Source organism: Paramisgurnus dabryanus, chromosome 9 (genome assembly GCF_030506205.2).
Source record: "Paramisgurnus dabryanus chromosome 9, PD_genome_1.1, whole genome shotgun sequence".
In the NCBI taxonomy this organism is placed as follows: domain Eukaryota; kingdom Metazoa; phylum Chordata; class Actinopteri; order Cypriniformes; family Cobitidae; genus Paramisgurnus; species Paramisgurnus dabryanus.
In genome coordinates, this window is record NC_133345.1 from 4,083,282 (window position 1) to 4,102,115 (window position 18,834).

General features: G+C 40.2%; 1 long non-coding RNA gene across 1 annotated transcript; it reads right to left on the reverse strand.

The window, feature by feature from the left end:
- Window positions 1-14,944: 14,944 nt before the first annotated feature.
- On the reverse strand, window positions 14,945-15,748 carry LOC141282528 (uncharacterized). Its single transcript, XR_012337240.1, has 3 exons — window positions 15,543-15,748; window positions 15,160-15,461; window positions 14,945-15,082 (listed from the first exon to the last, which is right to left on the reverse strand). It is a non-coding gene; the product is annotated as an uncharacterized lncRNA (long non-coding RNA).
- Window positions 15,749-18,834: the final 3,086 nt, after the last annotated feature.

The window sequence follows — 18,834 nt, forward strand, 5'->3', positions numbered from 1 at the left end:
CCGTCCTAGAAGGCTGCATGTCTCGGCTGCCACCTCATCAAGCATCGTCGAAGGACATCTCAATCTGCTTGTTTTCGCTTTTGTTGTTTTAATTTAATTACAAAATGTTTAACTGTCCATGTTGTAAAGACAGTTGATTACATAACTTTTATTTACTGTACTACATTATTGGATTTTTTTGGTGATGCATTGCTAATTTTCAACTTCTCTCTTTAAAGTTTTCATGCCATGATCACTGGGGCGGAAACCATTATGACGTTGCCTTGGACATCAAACTAAACCATCTCATTCTGGCTTTTTGTCTAACATCGAAATCTCAGAAGGACAGGACTAAGATGGCGCAGCCTCACCAGTCATTCAGATTGGATATACACAAAAATCAGATTTAAACTGACAGTGTAAACATAGTCTATGAGATCAATGAGGGGTCAATAGATCTAGTTTAATCAACACCCTTATCATGCTCTCCCAGCTTTAGGTGCTTAGACCTTTTTTTCTAATCAAACAATGCAAGGACAGATGTTTGGGCGATATTGCCTTCATGGCATGAAAGATTAAAATCTGCATTTAAACCCAAAGGGGATATGATATTTAAATAAAATTGCCTGTCATTTTATTAATTACAACCATAAGTAGTTATATGGGACCACCATTCGTCAAACTTTTATGACCCCCTCCCCCACCCGTTGACAGGTCGTATTTTATGACCCCTTTGACAGGGGGTCGGGACCATCAATCAAAATCTGTACAAGTTGTCAACTTTAGACAGAAAGTATTTAATGGTTTTATTGCCGGTCATTTAGTGGTTTGTTTATTCCTGAGTGTGTTTTATGTCACGCGTATGTTGTTATGTTTAATGACAGGTTGTGTTTGTGACATTTGCTATCTATCACCCCTCCCTTTTCGACCCGTGCGAGTCTCACCACTGCGTGTCACGCTGCGTGTGTGTGTTGTATAAATGGGCTGTTATAAGATAGGGATGTTTAAAACAGGTTATAGGTTTTCAGTGACTGAAAACACTTTGACTCTGACTTAACCGTTGAACAATGGCTGGCTCGTTTAATACACCTCCGGCTTCTGGTATGGAAATGGATGAGGATCTAACTTTTGCGCCCCGGAGGGGTGTGGGACATCGTGTGCGTATGACAGAATTTTTACACGATTCGGAAGACGCTGTTAAATATGAATTTCTAATGGCTGACAAGCGTTTGGGGTACTACGAGTTTGACAAGAAATTGCGCACTGTAAAGGTTTACAGTGTGGAATCTGGTGAGAAACATGAATACGGCGATCCATTCCTTTTCCTCCCTGCTAAAGACTGGTCATTGTTCTACAAACGTATCTGGAAAGATGTGCAAGGATTTTGTGACGTGCCGTTGTACGTTGGAGAGTGGAACGGTGTGACACGGGGTATGCGCTATCGTGTAGTCGCCAATCAGTGTAAAAAGAAACTTGATGAGTGTGTCTACATTTTCACATGTAGAGACGCATCAAAGATTTCCGAGTATACTTGGCCTATACCCGAGGATGAGCACAACAACCACTACGATCTGCAATTCATATTCCAATGGCGCGACGTTCGTGTGCTTGGAGATATTTTTGCTCACATTGACAAAATGTTTAGATGGTGCAAGATGCGAGACCAATACAACTCCGTAAGGGTTAAATTGTTTGACCCCCGCGGAAGCATGGCTGAGACCGACGAGATGCCGACTCCGCCCACTTACTACAAGCATTAAATGAGCCGTCACAGACCCCGCAAACACACTGATCCATAATGTCTCAAGACTCTGAAACACCCTGCCACACAGTCAAAGATACACCCGATACCATGGAGGCTCCCCCGCCAAGTGTTGAGGACACACCGCCTATTAACAGCTGGCTGGATGAGTTCTGCAGAGAGCTGGGGTACCACAATCTGAACTTCCTCACAACGCGTAGCTGTAACATCGCTACAGCCGCGCACAGTGCATCAGAGGACGGCGTGGACGGCTGTATCGGAGTCGATGGCTTTAAGGCAGGGGTGTCAAACTCAAGGCCCGCGGGCCAAATCCGGCCCGCCCCCTCATTTCATCTGGCCCGCGAGAGTTTACAAATTATGTTAATTATGTGGCCCGCGAGAGTTTACAGATTATTTTATTGTTATTATAAGTTTTATTTTTGCAGGTTATTTCCTATATAGATTTTTTTAGCAGCCACAAAAACTAATTTTTCCCCCGCCAAAGTCTTTTTGTAATGTAATTATAGTGATAATGTTGATGATTGCATGAGAGAGAATGAGCAGTGCCCCGCACGCGCGCACTACTAGAATGGGCGTGTCTGAATGCGAACGCTGCAGCGTCCGGAGCTCGCATTTCCAGGCTGCATACGTCATCAGGACTGTCTTGTTTCAGAATATTAACAATTATAAAGTTAAATATTATTCTTTGTTTATAGTAAATAGTTGTAATATGCGTATGACTTGCGAATGTAATGGTCAGTTAACTTAAATAAACCAGGCTTGATGACGCTGCCTATACGACCTCCGCATATGGAAACTGACAGTATCTGCTCGTTCTTTCTCTCCCTCTCTCGCGCCCGCTCACGCGGATCCAGCGAGAAAATGTTTTCCGACTCGTGTACAGAAATGTTTCGCGATGTCTAGCTGGGATTAGTTTACAACGCGTCTATTTCCGCTGAATACGCGAACTAATGACCCATCTGACTCATTAATAAACGATTGAATCTATTGATCTGTAGCCTACAACAATGAACTCATGAGACGTCAGTCAAACAGTCAGACACTCAAAGCCAGGTAAAAAAATCACAGCTTTTTTGTAAAGAGGGCAAGAAATGACAAGCGAGAGTAGATGTGTTTAATAAATGCCTAATTTTGTGGTGGAGATGGTAAAACTCTTTATTAGTATCTAAAATGCCTCTCATTTTCTGACCTGCACAATGAAGGATAACAGAACATTTTAGTGTACTGTACTCACATACAACATGTGTTTTTGTCACCACAATTATTTTTAAAATAATCTGTAGAATAGTTGTACTCTATACACTTTGTCATTATTTGCCTGGGCTTCTACTTTCAAAGCTAGGTATTAATTGAGTTATTAACAAAACCAATAGTAAGCAAATGCAGAGAAAATTATGCAATATACAGTAATAAAAGAGTTGATAGATTCATACAGTCATTCAAATACAACCGGCCCTTTGAGATTAACCATAATGCTGATGTGGCCCGGGATGAAATTGAGTTTGACACCCCTGCTTTAAGGTAATAAAGGCCATTGTTGCGTCCGTTCTGGAAAGCACCGTCGGTTCAAAGATGAAACGTGAATGCTACGGATGCAAAATCAACCATCCTAGTCAAATACAACACGGATGCCTCTATGAACCCACGCCCTATTACTTTGACTTTAATTATGAAGAGTTCACCAGAACCTTGTTTAAACCGGAGTTTAAACACATCATCGTACAAGCTCTGAACCAGATCGGTCTGAAACTTCATCCCCTGCGGATCCAAGGAGCTGTGGACGCTATTCTGTGTGAACTAAGGTCTGAACCTTACGTTGTGGCTAAGCTGAAAGAAATTACAGATGAGCTAGTCGACGAGAAATGTGAGAAACTCGTCTACGATTGTGTGGACTCCTGGAGTAAAATCTGCTGTGTTTGAACTGACATCGATATTCAGATGGGGAATCTGTGTTTTACCGGACTGATTAAAAATATGTTTAAAAACCATTATAAATGCGAACTGGTTAAACTCTTATGTAGCGTGATATCTCTTGAAACTGACTTTGATTTCAAACCTGATGCTTGTGAAAACACAGTCAAACGTGTGACCAGCCTCAAACAACAAATGTCTGATGTTCGAGATATTGCTAAGACATGGAATACCATGGTGCAGATGTGTGTTAATGCCGAAGATCATCCTTGTGTTTTTATTAAAAAAACTCTAGATTTGATGTATAAAAGTCATGATAATTTTTACATAGGCGATGTAATCACAATGTCTACATATGTAATTGATTTATGCATTGCTATGATTTTAAAGAATCCACAGTTTAATGTGTACGAAGTTGTCGCAACAGCTGCTGAATATATGATTGATAAAAAAATTGTTTCATGTATACACTTTTTATGGTATTTAGACACCCTGTAATGGTTTTCTGTATTATCGTTGCTGTGTGTGAAAATAAAAAAAGACTTTCTAACCAACTCTCATGCATTACTTATTTGTGGTCTGATGAGGAGACATCATGTCGGCAGAGCTCATGAGCAAAGTATATTACACACCATCCAACCCCGGGTCTTTAGGTGGTAAAAATCGTTTAAAACAAGCTGTTTTAAAAGATTACGATGTGGTGTTAAATGACGACGAGGTTTCAGACTGGCTCTCCTCACAGGATGCCTACACATTACATAGACAGGCCCCTCTTAAATTCAAAAGAAACAAAGTGATTGTTTACGGGATAGACATGCAATTTCAAGCTGATTTGGTCGATATGTCTGCATATTCCAAGGAAAATGACGACACAAAATTTTTACTCACATGCATAGATGTGTTTAGTAAATATGCGTGGACTCGGGTCTTAAAGAACAAAAGCGGTGTTGAGGTCGCTAAGGCTTTTGAATCAATACTTGATGAAGGTCGGGTACCTCAAAAAATACAGACGGAACAGGGGAAAGAATTTTTTAACAAGCATTTTCAAGAAGTTGTTAAAAAATATAATATTCATCATTTTGCCGTCGCATCGGATTTAAAAGCTTCTGTGTTTGAAAGGTTTAATCGCAGTCTCAAAAACTTAATGTGGCGTTTTTTAACAGCCACAAACTCCAGGAGATATATTGACGTGTTACAAGATATCACGCTGGGATACAACACCACTTATCACAGGAGCATCAAGATGAGACCTGTGGATGTCAACAAAGATATTGAACACGTCGTGTTTGAAAATCTGTACGGACCTGCAGGAGTGCGGCGAGACAAACCCTTGTGTTTTAAATACAAGATCGGGGATGTTGTCAGAATCTCCAAAGTAAGGGGTCCGTTCGCGAAAGGTTATGAACAGAATTACACAGAAGAGTATTTTACAATCGCAGAGTGTATACCCAGGGATCCGCCGGTCTACAAATTACAGGATTATGATAACGATGTTATTGATGGTCGCTTTTACGAACAAGAATTACAAAAAATATCTGTGTGTGAAAACAAGGCATTTAAAGTAGAAAAAATCTTAGACAAGAAAAAATGTGGCAAAAAAATATTGGTTTTAGTGAAATGGCTCGGATGGCCTGATAAATTTAATAGCTGGGTCGCAGAAAAAGAGGTGATCGATATACAGAATCCTTAAAAAGGAGAAACCCCCGCAGAATAAAGTCAGTCCAATAAAAAGTAGACATGGGTGACGGTGGATTTTATGTCACATTACCATGCAACGCATCTTTGGATGTCTACACCAACAATACTATCTCAAATTATAGGACCATGTTAGGAAATCCTATAAACCTGAGAGGCCAATGGGAGGTGGGGATTGTTGAAATTGAATATCCTAGAACATGGTACACATTTAGTACCGAAGATGCATTTTTAGATATAATTACAGAAGTAGGAGAGTCCAATATTTACAACGATAGTAAACGACTCTTTATAAAAGCAGGATATTATGAAAATGTCACATCGGTGATTAGTGAAATAAACAAAGCTCTAAAACCTAACGGAGTCATGGGCTATGATAACATCAGAAACAGGGTCTTTTTAAAAGCACCAGCCGGTTTGTCTTGTTAATGTTTAGCGGAAAGTTGGCTGTTATTTTAGGGCTGAAACCGAATGTGCCTATAGGGATGGCCATGCGGTCACCCGACTCTGAGTCTGTCAAAGATGTTACGACAAGAGGCCCGCATCAAGCAGACATACACGGAGGCTTCTATTCGCTCTATATCTACACGGACATTATCGAATATCAATCAGTAGGTGACGCATATGTGCCGCTCTTAGGATGCGTACATATAACTGGTGAAAACAACAACATCGTCAGTATTAGATACGACAAACCTCATTACGTACCTACAAACAAGTCCGTTATCACAGAAATTGCTATTGAAGTAAAGGACGATCAAAACAAAGACGTTGCGTTTTCTTACGGTAAAGTGTGTGTTAAACTACATTTTAGACCCGTCAAGCTGTCCTCTTTTTAATATTCAGTAATGTCTTATTACAATTATAATTATAACGCAAACCCTGAGCGCTACGTGACATATTATACAAACCAGGCTGGAAATGGACTACCAGGATATGTGGGGGGAGGGGTCATGTACGGTAATGGACTTGGGGGGCTTTTCAGAGGTCTGTTTAGATTCGCCATGCCCTTGTTGAAGCGTGGCTTTAACATAGCCAAACCGCATCTTAAATCTGCGGCGAAAAACATATTTAGTGACGTCGTTAGCAATACGATGGCAGGCTCTTTCAACAACCACGAACAGGACGGTTCTGGTTTGATGGTTATGTCTCGCAAACGTGTGTATAGGCCGCCGGGAACCAATAGGAGTGGCCAGAAACCAAAGAAAGCACGGGGTACAGTCAAGAAATCATCAGTTGCAAAGCGTAAGCGCAAGACATCAGTAAAAAAAACACCGGCAAAGAGAGTTAAAACTATTTTCTAGATCATGGCACTGCTACACAACATGTCAGAAGAGTGTATTAAATCCGAACTGGATTTATTCACGGTACCTCTGACTCAGACATCTATTGAAAAAAATACTTATGTAGAAATACCACCTTTATCAGCACTATCAGACACAGCCCCGTTGGAATTTTTTATAGCAGGAACCGGAGAGGATTATATCGATTTAAATAACACATTGCTGTTTTTAAGGGTGAAAATTACTAATCCTAACGGTACGGACATAGCCGCCGGAGCGCCAGTGGGGTTAGTGAATTATCCTATTGGAAGTTTGTTTGCCCAAACGGACGTGTCGCTCGGGGATAGATTAATTTCGCAGAGTTCCAGCACGCATCCTTATCGCTGCGTCATAGAGTGTTTGTTAAACTATGGAACAGACGTTCTTGAAACAACATTCTCCTCTGGACTTTATTATAAAGATTCGCCGGGTCATATGGACGCTACAGACCCAGCTGCTGGAAATAGAGGCCTGACAAAGAGAGCAGCCTTTACAGAGTCCAGTAATATCGTCGAGTTATTAGGACCCATTCATAGCGATATATTCTTTCAAGAAAAATTGATGCTTAACGGTGTGGATATTAAAATACGTATGACTAGGGCCAAAGATGAGTTTTGTTTGATGAGAAACGATAATATAAACTACCGAATAAACATTGTTTCAGCATCTCTGTTTGTTAAAAAAGTTTCAGTGTCACCAGCTGTGAGGCTGGGGCACGCTCAGGCTCTGTTATCAGCTACAGCCAAATACCCCATCGACAGAGTGTGTTTGAAAAACTTCTCCATACCTGCTGGTTCCCGTGTATGCAACCAAGAAAACTTATTTTTAGGAACCCTACCCAAATCCATCGTTCTGGCTATGGTTGATAATGACGCTTTTACAGGCGCTTATAATAAAAACCCCTTTGCATTTAAAAACTACGATCTGGAATTCTTGGCGATCTATTCTGACGGTGTCCAGACACCTTCAAAACCTCTCCAGCCTGACTTTGGAAGCGGTGCTGCTGTAAGGGAATTTTACCAGCTAGCATTGGCCTCGGGAAAACATTTGAAAAATCAAGCTCTGTCTATCGATAGAGAGGCCTTTCTGCACGGATATACGCTCTATGCGTTTAACCTCACACCAGATGAAGAATGTGGGCGTCACGTGTCGCTAGTCAAATCAGGCAATATCAGATTAGAACTTCGTTTTAGACAGCCTCTCCAAAATACGATAACTCTGATCGTATATGCGATTTATGATTCAATTCTGGAAATATCTAATCGCCGACAGGTTATGATTGATTACTATTAATCATGAACACTCTGCAACTAACGAGCCTAATGGATAAAATCTCATGCAATACGCATTTCCTTGGAGTGGTGCCGTGTGACCATTTACCAGATGACCCCCTAAGAACATTGCCTGCCATGGTCATAATTAATACACACCCGTCCGGACTCCCCGGCGAACATTGGTTATCTATTTACATAAACAAATACGGAGTGGGTTGTTTTTTTGACAGTTTTGGCAACAGACCGGATCATTACCGTTTTCCCCATCAAATCAATGACTTTTTAAATCTCAATTCTGTAACGGTGCAATACTCTGCCAAACAAGTCCAGGATTTCTCAACAGATACCTGCGGTCAGCATTGTGTTTTTTTCCTGTATAATATGTGCATGGATCGTGAATATGAAAATGTTTTAAAAAAGTATACAGATGATCGGCTTAAAAATGACAACATGGTATCGTGTTTTGTGAAAAAGATAAAACCGTCTGATTGTTATAAAAATGTGTTTAAATGTGTTCAGTGTGTGCAGACGGGATACATGTTTGTATAATTTTTTATTCAATAAATACACTATTAACCAGAACAAGATTTTTCAGAAAGATTGTTTTTTATTTATTAATACAGACATTCAACAACAACAACAACAACATCAATGGAAAAAAAAATTAGAAACGTAACCATTTGTTATAATCTAGATTGGGTGATTTAAACAGAGGTTCATCCGATAGAGCAACAGATGCTCGAGCCCGTGATCTTCGTTTTTTACTTTTTCCGTAAGGAGCCGGCACACCATGTGATGTGGCCGGTGATTTAAAAGACTGAACAGCCTGTCTGACTGCATGGTTTGGTAGTATAGAATAGGGCAAATTTAACAATGAGATCGCCTCTAAAAACTCTGACCAACCTACAGGTCTGTGTTCGTCTTTGATCTTATGCGAAGCGGTAACACTTTTCACTAAATCAAACAAATGGGACCCATGTATAGGTCTTCCCCTAAACACAAATTCCCCTGAACCTGTCCATGAAGATACATCTTTAGATTTAGACATTTTATCTAAAATGTATCTGATGTTTTTTAAACTTTTTTGTGGAGCATTGTTAAACACATCATTCACAACATCCTCTGGTGCATCATCCTTATCAGCCAAAGTAGTTTGCTCCTTATCTGTGTGATCAGAGGGGGGAAGGCTTAATGTTAAAGTGTTGACTTCACGGTCTCTGTGTTTTGCGATTGTTAAAAATCTCTGTAAGGCGTTCGAGTACAACTTTGCTTTTTCATAAACATCCAAATCATTTCTGTGCAAAATATTTCGTATAGATTCATCCATATCGCTCTCGACATTCTGTTGAATAGATTCACGAGGGGATTCGGTCTTTAGTTTATCCAGTTGGTGCTGTGGGACTAGATACATTTTCTCCGCAAATTCCATTCTCTGGTCTTTATCTAGAGGCAATCAGGCTTGTAATAAAAGGGATAGCGACGCTTAGGAGGGGAAGAAGGAAGCCACCCTGCTGGTTTATCAAACGTCTCTTTCTCCCCACACTAATCTTCTTGTCCGCAACGATTTTTATCTCACGTTTCTTCTTTTTCAATTTTTGGTACTGCACATGTTTTAGAGGTATATGTCCGTGTAATAAATTAAGAGCTAGTTCACACAATGCCACAACGAAATCATCCGTGGCAGATTGTAGAATAACACGTCTCTGTTTGGGTGATGATTTTAATAGAAGTTTTAAAAGAGGGAGGTTTCTACAAAGCCTATCAGACATTTTCAAACTCTTTGTTTTCTTTTCCGGACGTACACCACTGGGTGCGGTGAAAGCAAATCTGTTCTGAGACGATACATCTCCGGTGTTTTGGCTTTATAGTCAATCATAAGATACCCAAAAGGTTGACTGGTCGCGTCTTTGTAAGCCTCCATAAAATATTTTGTTTCCCCGGGGTACATCTGTCTGGCTAGAACCATGACCTGATTTGTGTCTCGGGGGTTTTTAAAAAGAATTAGATAATTTGTGTTCAAAGCTATAGTCCTGCTCGACTTTCCCTGACAAAATAAATTCTGTACAATATAAATAACGCTCAAGTTTCTGTGGTGTACATACTGAGTGAATGCCTTTTCCACTTCGATGTTTCCAGAAGCATCACGCATGACATCGTCTAGAATTAGCAGAGATGTTTTATTAACAGGAAACAAATGATCATCATTCAGAGTCTGTGGAATCCCTTCAATGAATTTAATTTTGTACATTCTTGATATTTCTTCATACATTTTTTGCCAACATTCATATATAATTACAATATTCTCAATCTTTTCAGAAATCAAATTTACAGCATTTTCCAACAACATCTTAACAAAGATTGATTTCCCACTGTTGGATGGCCCCGCTACAATTAAAGAGAATGGATGCTGTAGCCTAAAGTCATGGTCTTTAGCATCCCTGGCACCTTTATGCCCAAAAACGTTATCAGAATCCATACGGTAACGTCGTCAGATTTTCTTTGTTTATTACTCGCTTGTTGTATACGAGTTTAAACTTCTTCACAACTGTCTTGTTGTGGAGCGTGAGGTGTCTTTTATTCCTCACAATGCTGTCAGCAGAAGCTAGCACGTGCCTGTCACGATCACCCTCATTAACATAATCACGGACAAGATCAACCAGTGTGTCTAATGTGATAATTTGGGAGTTTGTATAATTTTGCACGATGCCTTTGGCCTTTAGGACAGAACGCCCCTTTGCGGTACGGTAAGCGTATGTTTTTGGACCGCACGATACAAACTCGACCGCAAAATCATCATCTCCAATTTCATCAGTCAGATTACCTAGATACGGCCCCAGCGGAGGGTCCCACTCGCCGTCTTTAGACGTGAAAATCACGCTGTCGGTATCGCTGTAAAGCACACGCTCATTCAGCCTATCCATAAGGTCATACAACTCTAGCCGCGCGTGGGCTGTGGTAAAGGCGCCGAGAAATATGTTTATGTCACGCGTGCGTGCGCCTTTGCCGTTCGGATGGATCCATTGCACTAGAGCTACGTTGTCTGACACAAACGAAAAGTGTTTAATCTCGTACGCCATGCCAAAAATGTATCTCGTAAACTCTTCCGGATCTGAAAGCAACACTGTGGTGGGCATATTTTCTCTCATAGAAAAACGACCCCACAAACTGTTTAACAACAGCTTATTGATAGATCGTCTCGCGGGGTTAAGGCTTATCTTTTCAGGATTCATTTGTATCCCCTCTTTCTCAAAGTAATCAGCAATGTAGGCATCTTTGTCCTGATCTGTCACTACGTGTGCGGGGTACCCACTGGCCTCTTGCTTGTATTGTAAAAATGTTTTGACATATTCACAAAACAAGGTTTCTGAGGATTGGGGAAAATGCCACACTTCGTCCACTTTTGTCACAATGTAACCCTTCTCGACAGCCTTTAACAGCTCGAGACTTACCCAACACCCTGAAAGCGTTCGCTGCTCATCTGTGTGATCGCAGGGGGTAGACTGATTCTGCTGCTCACAGCAGGTTGCGCAGAGAGGGAAATTCAGTTTATTATTGGCTCTGTATGGGAGCACGGGGTGCAACAGTTTTCTTGGGGGTAGCACTGATGCTTTGATAAGCCCGTAATAATTTTCAAGGGGTTCAAAATCCTTTAAAATTATCTGGGGATGTCCTATCGGGTAGCACTTCTTGGCCTGACAGAAGGGATACAGACTTGTAAAATCGACATATCTGATTTTCTCACCTTCGGCGGCTTTATGGTAGAGTTTGTACGCGTTAGTGCGTCCACCAAATAGAGCGTCGCGGGGTTTCAGTCTCTCGGGATGCGTGTAAGTGGACATAAACGCTATTACGTCATGATCAGACTGCTTAGCAGCGTCCCATTCACACTCCCACATCACCTCAACATTCAACCCATACGCCTTCTCCAAAACCTCCATTTTGGCCTCATGCTGTCTTCTGTGTACAGCATGCGTCAATTTTGTCACAGGATGAATATCATATTCATTATATTTGCAAGTATGACTGTGCCAGAGGCATCCTAAAAATTCCAAAATATAAGTTTGACCATCTTTCTGGAAAGCACCATCCACATGGTAGGATCCGAACGACATTTCACCACGATTTAGAGCGTGCTGTACATCGACGCCTCGCGAATGACTGACATATTCAAGCCATTCGATGGAGGCGTTTGAATAGGCTTTGTTCTTAGTCAGATAAGCGCCGTTGTGTGTCAACGCTAAGGTGTCTCTCTCCAGATAATGGGTCTTGTACACGGCCATGCAGCACGATGCCAGAGTTGTGTATCTGAACGGGTCAAGGGCGGTGCACTGTATAAACTCATCACGATATTTCATGCACGCCTCTCTCAACAAAACAACATCGTTCTTGCCGTAAAGTGCCAGTTCTTTTTTAAAGTCAAATACTTTACACTCTACGGTCTTGTACCATTCGTCAAACTGTTCCCTGGCCTTCTCTGACATTGTGTCATATCCGTACATTTTTTTGTCCGGATAGGGGCCTATGTAGTTTTCATTTTCCACCCGGTTAAAGTGATGTGGAAAATAGCCCTTCTCTGCACAGGTCAGATTCATGGCAGATGCTGTCTTGGCTAGACTCATTGGGAGAAATGAGAAGCTATCGAGAAATCTTTGCTTGTAGCTTTCGTCATACATTAATATCAGACGACATCCCTGCATCGTGATTTTAAGAGTGAGCCCCACTTTTGTGAAATATTCCAAAAGAATAAAATTGTCAAAGCCAGAAGCATTGTGGGCTATCCATGTGTAGTCGTTGTACCTAGGGTGTCTGAATCTCTGCACGAGTTGTGCGACGCAGTCGGGGACCTCTGCTGTGAATTCTTCACCCGCAAAAGTGATGGCGCAAACAAAGTTTGCAACATGCTTGCCACCCTCGTGACGAGTCTCAAAATCATAGAATATGTACTTCTCACTGGGTTTCTCGAGCCTTAGGGGCTGAATAAAACATTGATGAGGAGCATCGGGTATCAGCTCCATGCCACAGTGCAGGCACTTCTCCGCTACGCATTTGTGCGGTTTTGGCTTATCACCGCTAATGTAATAGCATCGATTACATGTTGGACAGTATTTGGTCACGTCACACTGAGCAAACTGCTGATTCAGTGGAGGTTTTTTATGCATATCATAACAATATTGGGATTTACAGTACCTCAAACAATCAGCGCAGTGTATCGTCTTTGCCGGGTGTTTGTAACAATCGGGGGCATTGCATATGTCACAGGCGTATTTGCATCTGTGATTCCTTTTATTAGAAAAACCATTGTAGCAATAGTCACAGACGTGCTTACACCCGATAAATGCTGTCAAACTTTTTATCATAAAGTAATGACTATCTGACAGATAGAGAAAGACCGTCTTGTAGTGGGGATTGTTTTTTGTCATGTATTTTTCCAAACCACCAGTGCTTGATCTGTGAAAAACTACAATTTTGATGTTTAGCAACCTCTCAAACAATGCGCCGTCATTAAATCGTATCATATCTTGGATTGAAAATCCAGCCTTCTTTTGAATGTCAGCAGCTATGGGCATTAATTCTGGGTCTGTTTTTTGGGGGTTCAAAAAGTGTGCCAGACAAAGTGCAAAGCATAGCTTGTCGGACATATTTGTGGGGCAAAAAAGATTCATTCTATTTCTTTTTATAACCTCATTGTGTGCTAGATCGCTGAATTTTCTGCGACCACCACCGTTTTTGCTTCTGACAATAGACACGTTTAACATCAGATTGTCATCAACGCGCACGGCCCTGTTGCTTTGCATGACTCTTTCAAGTTGGTCTGACAGCGCGGAGACGCTATAATTGTTGACTGGCGTAAGCATCGCATTTATGTCCGACATTAACGACTCTCCGCGTAATAAAACATTTATTATTCCGCCTGACCCCCCTAATATTCTAGATAGAGAGACTATTTCATTCAGAACACCATCCAAAAATAGCACGTACGATGCCATATCTGTAGAAGCTATAGCCCTAAGATTTAAACTCCTAAGTATTTCCACACTGTTAAATCTTGTACGAGGAACGACGGTATAACCATTAAATTCACCCCCGTCTCTCACAAGCCTCTCAACGTCTTCGGACGTTAGACCCATATCAGCCATTTCAGAATTGTGGTGGGGGTCGGCCGCCCCCTCACCACCGTGTTGAACATGTAAATTCTCGGAAGCCCCATCGAGAAACTGATGCTCGTTTAGATCAACGTCTGGAGCCTCTGGATCAATTTGATTATTGATAAATACAGCTTCTGGAACCTCAAAAACTTGATGCGTATTTAAAACATCAGGATCTAAGACCATAGTCGGCTCTGGAGGGGTCTGTGAAATGGGATCGAGCATACTTATCAATTCTGCGAATTCGGCTGAATTACGTTGATTTCCATTCATGGCTCTGACAGTTTCTATCAGTATTTGCATTTCCAATTCGTAATCAAATATATCAAGCGGGGCTTCATTGCGCCTTATAATTTTATTCGCATGACTACAACCAGAGTTTGAATTACGTTTTTGGGCCATTTTACAACAATATTCGGAAACACAGTGAAACCCCAAAATATTCAAATAATCAAACAATGTAAACACAATAAAACTAAACCAAAAAACAAACAATATAGTTAAACCAATGAAAAAACTCTAAACCAAAATGAGTATAAAAACGGATTACGATGAAAAATAAACCAATAGGTATTAAGGACACAAGTTTAAAACAACAGTAAAGCAATATATTTAAAACAATGAAAAACTCTAAACCAAAATGAGTATAAAAACGGATTATATAAACGATGAAAAATAAACCAAAAATATAACAAGAACACAAGTTTAAAATATCAGTAAAACAATATATTTAAAACAATGAAAAACTCTAAGCCAAAATGAGTAAAAAAACGGATTATATGAGCGATGAAAAAAAATTTATTTAGACACTTACCCTTGTGATTTTAAAAAGCGATCAGCTCTGTGGACAAGTCAACACAGGTATCCAATATCCGAAATGTTTAAAATCCAATATGACACAAAATGTTTAAAATGTCCCCAGACAAATCCAAAAAGTCTCTGATTTTCTCTTTTTTAAAGATACGTCCAAAGTGTTGTGGTCTGTATCCTAGTCTGTAAACAGATAAAAACAAGTTATTAGGACAAATATCTAAATAAAACAACTTTTTTCTTATGCAACATAAACGTACCGTGGAGATCCGCTATATATTTTGCAATAGTACACACAACGTTCGCTTTGCAGCTGATATCCAAACCTTTAAAACAGATAACACATGTTATTAGAAAATATTAAAACAAACCAGTTTGTTTAAATCTATTGTAACAGGATTATATAAATACACACCGGACAACACGATCCAATCGACGTCTCTTTGCTCCAAGATTTCCTTGTTACGCTGCGGGTGGTTCTAGTCTCGGGCTGACTTTTTTGTTCAGGCCACTCTTCTCCGCGATTTACCAGGAATAGTTAATACCAGTTTAGACAATATCGCTGCAATACCAGAGATCGAATTTTAGTTTTTAAATAAATCAGACAAAATACTGGAACGAACACAGCGAAACACATACATACCAATAGACTTGAGTATAACAGCTCTGCTCCATCCAAACTGATGCCGGAGATCTCTTGTCGCTCCCCAATAAAGGTTCGGTCATAAACTTTCAAAGATTACATCACACGACCCCCACACAAACACACACCGACATAATATCAGCATCAGAAAACTTTGTGTCTGAACAGAAAATAGACTAGTTCGATAGAAAATATCGGCTTTAAGTTTAACCAGTTACACCTAATCACACATATATATATATATATATATATATATATATATATATATATTATATATATATATATATATATATATATATATGATTAGTGATTGCCTTTAAATAAACTTTTAATGTTGCAAAACTGTAGATTCAACAACACGCACCCCTGTGAAAGAAATGCAGTCCGTATTGAGAAGCGCACGGGTCGAAAAGGGAGGGGTGATAGATAGCAAATGTCACAAACACAACCTGTCATTAAACATAACAACATACGCGTGACATAAAACACACTCAGGAATAAACAAACCACTAAATGACCGGCAATAAAACCATTAAATACTTTCTGTCTAAAGTTGACAACTTGTACAGATTTTGATTGATGGTCCCGACCCCCTGTCAAAGGGGTCATAAAATACGACCTGTCAACGGGTGGGGGAGGGGGTCATAAAAGTTTGACGAATGGTGGTCCCATATAACTACTACCATAATACTGAACAACTTTAAAGGTACGGTTTTTCCTGTGTTTTTGAAGCTTTGATTGTGTTTACAGTGCACAATATAACATGTGTTCATGTTTCACATGCTGTATTTTTCACACAATCTACTTATCTATATAGTGCTTTCACTGTCCTAAAAACGGCTGATGTCTTCTTTGTCCAATGAAGTCCCTCGTTCAGAAATGCGTAATGAGTTCTGATTGTGTAGTTTGTTTAGTGTGTTGTGATTTGACAGTAGCTTAGCTTAGCCAGGGTGGAGTTTAGACAAACACACTTGCTTTGACGTCATTCAACCGGGAAGTAGAGGGCTGTAGTCCAAACCGGCCGTTCGCTGTATTGAAAGGGGAATTCTGGTAAAGAAAATACATCGCCTGGCTGGCAGTGAACTTTGAGCTTTATCATTTACAGGTATTATTTATGCTATAACAGCAACATTACACACTAACTAAAGTTTGAAATATGGGATCAGGAAAAACGTGACCTTTAATGTTTAAGTATTGAGGAAGGAAGGAATTCTTACTGTGGTGGAGATATTGAAAACTCTTACAAAGAGAGTCATTTTGGGTGTTTTTTTTAAAGACCATGTCCCCTTTTAGCCTGACTACGTCAGACTTTGTACTTCCGCTCAAGCAAAGTAGCAGAGAATGGTATTACTAGGCTGGTCCCATTTGGGTTTAAATGAAGATTTTGATCTTTCAAGTTTTTAATATTTTGGTTTTTCTTTGGGTGCAATTTTTATAAATGAAATACTCTGATGTGATGATGTTCTCATTGTGTTCTGTTGTTACACATGGGACTGAACTGGAGTCTGTGAACTAATGCTGTGTTCGAGACAACTTGGATGTTGGATATTATTGACCTCAAACCCGTAAGAAGTCTGGAACAGCAAACAAAGTTGAGTATCCGACCTCTCAGATGCATCATTTGACATTGCAGACAAGCTGGTGGCTAGCCTTTCACAGCCTTACATGAACCGCAAAAAAACTTTAAACTATTTTTACAGCACATAATATTTATGAACATGAATGTTAAATTATCCAGTAACCGTTTTCTGCCATAATTGGCACAAGAGCACAAACAACTTCTGGCGTCTCATTATGTGGTAAACACGCAAATGTGATATGTGATTGACTGGAATGCATTGAGGTCGGAGGTAGGATATTTAATGACATAACATCAGAAATCCGAGTTGTCTGTAACACTGCACAATATTTCACATAATTGTCACCACCTGATTATCCTCCCATGTTTTTAACACAACCATTGATTGGTCACACGGATGAAGGCAGCAAGCAGAGACATTTGTCCTTTGTATCTCTCAAAAAAAAGAAAATCTATATTTAATGTTAAAAAACACTTACAGTAGACTGTGTTAGATAACTGTGCTCTTGGAAGTCAGCTTAAGTGAACAAATGGTAATGTCAATGAAAAGTTCATTTTTGTCACAGTTGCAAACTAACCACCACACAGAATATGAAGAATAGCCAGAACTGTGGTAATAAGCTAGCGCTAAAATGTTGTGAGAATCTTGATGTATTGGACACAGGTGTGTAGTATCTGTTACATATTGACGGTTGACAGGTTTGTTTGCATGTAATTGCATTATTATTAATTTGGGGTTGATAGTCCAATGTTGATTTGAGAGAATTTTTCTTTTTTTTTCTTTTTAGATCCTTTCTCTTTTTAATGCAGAATTTAAGGATGAACCACCCTGATCTACTAAGATTCACAGCTTCAACTCTGGCCTAGCATCATCCCCACACCTCATCTGCCATCAGTTTAATTTAATGTCTGTTAATTGCAAATGCTATTTAGTTCAGTTATATTACAACTTAATGTTAACTTTAATTGAGACTAGTATTGTGTAAAGCTGGGGTTTCCAAACTTTTCATTTCAAAACCTATTAGACAAGTGTAATCTATTTTAGACCCACTAAAATATTTTTTTAATGGGGTAAAACACATTTGTTCTCTTTCAGTGGAGTCCTTTTATTTTCATAATATTCCATAATGTAAAGCAGTGGTTCTTAACGTTATTCCTCGAGGCCCATTGCTCTGCACATTTTGTATGTCTTTTTTATCTGACAGACTCGGTTCAGTTCATTGAGATCTCTTCTAATGAGCTGATGATTTGAATCAGGTGTGTTAAATAAGGGAGACATACGATGGCCCTGTCCCAAATGGCGCACTTCATGTGGACTTTCGGTCTTGTGGCCTTAAATTGCGCGTGCTCGCTTAGTCCACGAGTCCGTAGGGTGTCCCATCTGTCATTTTTCCGCTTTGAAGTGTGCTCATCAGCGCCTCCTTTGCCCCCTTGATGCGGTCTTCAGCGAAGCCCGCACTGCAGCAGGCTTCGCGCACTTTGCCAACCCAGAAGTCCTTGCGAAAGGGCAATCAGACCAATCAGACGACGGAAGGGAGGAGTTCACGCTGACGGGCAACTTCTCTACCTATTTCCGGTGTGATGCTCGAGTCTGTCCCAAAATACGACTCCGGTGCACCCACGTGGACTCGCATCAAGGGTCCCTAAAGTCTGGACTACGTGATGTCATCAAAGTGTGGACTCTGAGGAGGACCACAAGTCCGGAGTGTGCCA